General features: G+C 56.1%; 1 protein-coding gene across 1 annotated transcript in view; it reads left to right on the top strand.

Annotated features, from left to right (window-relative positions):
- Nucleotides 1-4,544, top strand: part of LOC113202962 (granzyme M-like) — an 11,914-nt gene that overhangs the window by 6,149 nt on the left and 1,221 nt on the right. The gene's annotated exons all lie outside the window — the stretch shown is intronic.

Raw genomic sequence — 4,544 nt, 5'->3', positions numbered from 1 at the left:
CTCAGACGTATTTTATTATGAGGCGGGTTAACGTTAACTGCGCTGAAATTATTATTAAACTGCAACCCCGTGGGGTCTGCATGCAACTGCGCCCACCCCTCCCCTTTCCTTCCTCTCCTCCGCAGAGAGTGAAAGGAGATGTGATCGTCCTTGGTCGGGGCCAGCACGCCGCGCGCGCGGCCCCGCCCGGTCCGGCCGCCAGGCTGACCAACCTGAGCAGCAGGGCGGACAGCAGGCCCCTTCCTTGAGGGCCAGCAGTGTTACCAACCCAACGCCGCCGCGCTGACAAGGGTCATGGCGCAATCCGAACCATCACGGTGGTGGTGGTAGTGGTGAGTTGGTGAGATGAATCACGACAAAAACCTCCCGGCTGATCCACCGCTGCTCGAGCAAACAGGCCTTTTAATTGATTCAAAACGAAAATCGTGACTCTCGAGGGCGATTTTGCACAAGGCTCTGGACTGCATGGCTGCGGCGGCGGCGGGCTCCGGGCGGTCCAAAGACGTGCGGAAACGAAAGGGGGCCTTAATAACAGGGCGCTACGCATAGTTTTAGATACTTGACACCTGACACTGTGATACTTGACTGTGTCACTGTGGCCTATTCGATTCAAAAACATAACTCGAGAGACACGACGTAAGCCTAGATTGGTGCAGCACCTGATTGACCGTCCCGCCGTCTCGTCCCTGACCCAGATGTATGGCGTTATTTTTTTGAGAAAATTAGGTGGCAAACGGCCGGGTGCGGTAGGTGCGCGTCTCCAGTTAGCAGTCCTCCCGACAGTCATCCAGCGCCAGTCACTGACCGTCTCTGTCTGTCAGCGCCCCCCAGCAGTCGACCTCATCGGTCGTGGTGTACGGGGGACGGGGCGCGGTGGATCCGAGTCGTCCTTCCAGATCAGCCAAGAGAGAGAGATGCTCTGACCAGGGCCTGGAAACGCAATGGTCGAGTCCCGGCCGAGGCGCGATACCAGCGAAAACAGCGTGTTTGGGGGAAGCTTATGCGAAAAAAGTATACATCTCCGGTAAAAATCAAGAAGAGATTCGGAAAGCTGATGAAATTTGCCGTGTAGTAGGCCTATTATAAAACATGATACTGTCACGAGTGCGCGGAAAAAAATTGTTAAAAAACATGGTTTTTCGACCCTACATAACCTTACTCTAGCAGACGGAACTTTGTTCGTGGATTTGACCACGACAAACATTACTTTCGGGCTGAGCATATAGCCTACTACACGTCAAATTTCACCAGCTTTCCGAATCTCTTCTCGCTTTCCACCGTAGATGCATACTTTTCTCACATAAGCTTCCCCCGTTGCGGTATCGCGCCTCGGCCGCGACTCGACCATTGCGTTTCCAGGCCCTGCTCTGACGTCCCTGGATTTAGAATTTCTCGAAAATGTCTTCCTTTTAAACAAGCCAGTGCGTAGGCAACCCTTCAATCTGCCGCGTATAATGAAGCACTATACGGTAATGCTGAAATACAGAAGAATGTGGGGAAGAAGAAAACGGAAATCACCGTGCTTTAACATGGTGACTTCCGTTTTCTTGTTCCCTGTATTCCTCTGCATTTCATCTTCACCGGAATGCTTCATTCTCCCGGACACCCGGCCCGTAGCTGCTGAGCGGCGGATTGTGGCTGCAGCAGGTCCACACGCATCATGGGCAGGGCGGTAGCGATGGGGACAGGCAGCTGCAGGTGTGGATAGCAGCCGAATAGCTGCGGATAGCAGAGAGAAGAATGGTGGGGGCAGAAAAAATGGGAACAGGGTGACACGCTTTCAATCTCAATTTATAACCCACCCACAAATTTTATTTTTTTAAAAAGTGCCACAAGCAAAAGAGCAGTTATTTATAGGTATCGCAACTACTCTTTTATTTTATCTTTTACCTTTTAAAATAGAATTACAAACTCCTAGAAGTCTCCTATCGCTTTGACGACGCCATATCGCCAATAAGGTGCGGGCCGGACGGTCAGCGGGCGGGCCCGCGGCCGGTGGTCATCGACTACTGGTTCTCATCGAAAGTGGCCATCCTTAGAGACCACGCACCGCCTCGCCTCGCCAGACGGCCGTCCAGCTGCGGCGGCGGCGGCCGCGGCGGCTCCATCCGAGAGAGGAGAATTTGTGCAATGAGACACATCCATCATACGAAGCAGACGAGGTCCCCCGCCACGCGAAATCACCAGGCATAGTTTTATAGCCTTTAGAGTGCCGATAGTGGACAGGACTGCAGGCTCGGCAGTGGATTAGCGTGGCACCCGGCGTAGAGGCACACAACAGGTGGTGCTGCAGGGGGGGGGATATATAAAAAGACTTGCAGAAATTCAAAAGACAAAGGAATGGCTCTTCACCATATTCGAGGCGGTGAGCAGGCGTGCTTTTGTGTGGCGGGAAATAGCAACGCGCGCCTGGCCGCCTGGCCGCCGTGCCGCCGCCGTCGGGCGCCAAATTCAGCCTCACCTCCGCGCGCGCGGTTAATCGACCGCAACATGGCATTCCACTGCATTCCATTCATGTGGTGCTTGGAGGCTGCTCGCTCTCTCACTCACTCGCTCGCTCACTCACTCACTCACTCACTCGCTCGCTCACTCACTCACTCACTCACTCGTACACTCACCTGCTTACTCACTCACTCGTTCACTCACTCGTTCACTCACTCGCTTACTTACTCACTCACTCACTCGTTCGCTCACTCAATCACTCGCAAACACACAATAACGTATCAAGATAAATTTCAAATCTATACTCATTATTTCATGAGGAGGTGCGCAGAGTCTTGGTTGCTCTATTAAGTTGTGTTGTTGTTGTTGTTGTTGTTGTTGTTGTTGTTGTTGTTGATTTGTTTCTCGATCTCGTTGTTGTTTTTTGCTGACCTACTAGAGAGAGCGGTAATTGTGTGGGCGGCGCAGGCAGAGGTGCGGCGTCGGGCCCAGCAGCGCCCCCTAACCTTACCTAACCTCTCCGGGTCGGGCCGGGCCGGGCCAAAGTCGATATATATCGAAATATATCGCATACGGAGCCGACCGGATGGATGGGTGGGTCTGGGCGGTCGGGCCGCGCTGGCCTATTTGGTCGGGTGAGGTCGGCGGCGAAGGTATGCGTCCATCACAGTCCCGCACCTTGAGCAGCGGCCGCGAGGCCCGCCGCCACCGCGGTACGCAAACACGCCGCCGCCGAGCAAAAGGGCGCGTAGGTCTTTACGGCTGCAGGTCCGAATATGAATCCGAATCATCTGGCATTGTATTCAGCGGCACAAAAGACTTTGCAATTTGGATTGAAAATGGTCCCCGTCTGCGGCGGGGCGCGTGTCTCTGCCGCGGCCTTCCGCCCGCCCCGCCACGCCCCGCCAGGGAACGCCCCTTGGAACGCCCCCCGCATTGAGTAAGGGTGCTCAGCCCAAGGTCGAGCAAGGTCGTTACAGCGGCCGCGACTTTGTGTCCGTTCGTTTTGTTTGCCACTCCCGTCTAGGTCGGCGCCGGCGCTACTCCTTTACACGTCGTTGTCGCAGGGATACGTCCCAATATAATAGGATCATTCATTCCTTTAGTATCACCAGATAAGCAGAGGCCGGTTAGGGTGGTTTTGGAAGGCGATCTAATAATATTGCTCTTGGCTTGGCTGTTTGTAGCGTTTTCGAAACCTCTGCAATAATACAGGCTGGGGATGTGTTTTTTTGCCTGGCCAATAATCGTAAGGCAACAAGGAGAGGGTCAGTGTAGTATCGCAACGTGAAAGGACCGACGCACTAGTCTCTTCATTAGAGACGAGAGAGAGAGAGAGAGAGAGAGAGAGAGAGAGAGAGAGACGCAAACTACACCCATCAACACTACCGACGGACCCATCTCCCCGCCGTTTCCAAATTCGGCTACAGTGGCGATGGGGCACTCGAGTAGTAATAAGTGGCATGGGACTGGACCCGTGGGCCCGGCGCTGACCTAGGGACGGCGGCGGGCGGGGTCAGGCCGTTGAGCTACCGACCGCCACGCCCCGCCACGCCCCGCCACGCCCCGCCACGCCCCGCCACGCCCCGCCACGCCCCGCCGTGACGCTCCGCGCCAAGTGGTTTGGAAAGATGCGGAGCAAATCCGACTTGCCGTGATCCTCTCTCCCTCTCTTCGAAAATTATATTATACGGCCTGCGGAGCCTGCGGCGGTTAGGCAACACCTCGTGTGCGTGTAGTTGAAGAAGACGGCGGCCCTGGTGCAGCTCGGCCGCCTCAGCCGCGCCACGCCCGCCCTGACCGCGACCGTGTTGCACGCAGGCGCGTCGGCATAGCTCGGCTCGGATCGCTCCGGTAGTTGTCGTCTCCTCCTCCTCCTCCCACTCTACCGGCCGACGGACCGCTGCCTCTCTGCGGCGGGCTGCACCGAAGAGTGGACAGGACGGGTCGGCCGAGCCGAGGCCCCTGTGGATCGCAGGGTGGGCAGACCCGGCGCACGCCGGCGCAGCGCTCGGCTGCATACCACCGTGCGTGCGCGGACACGAGAGAGAGAGAGAGAGAGAGAGAGAGAGAGAGAGAGAGAGAGAGAGAGAGAGAGAGTG

Source organism: Frankliniella occidentalis, unplaced genomic scaffold (assembly GCF_000697945.3).
Source record: "Frankliniella occidentalis isolate FOCC.00 unplaced genomic scaffold, Focc_3.1 Scaffold31, whole genome shotgun sequence".
Lineage (NCBI taxonomy): Eukaryota > Metazoa > Arthropoda > Insecta > Thysanoptera > Thripidae > Frankliniella > Frankliniella occidentalis.
The sequence above is the reverse complement of the archived record's forward strand: the minus strand, read 5'-3'. Positions and strand labels throughout refer to the sequence as shown.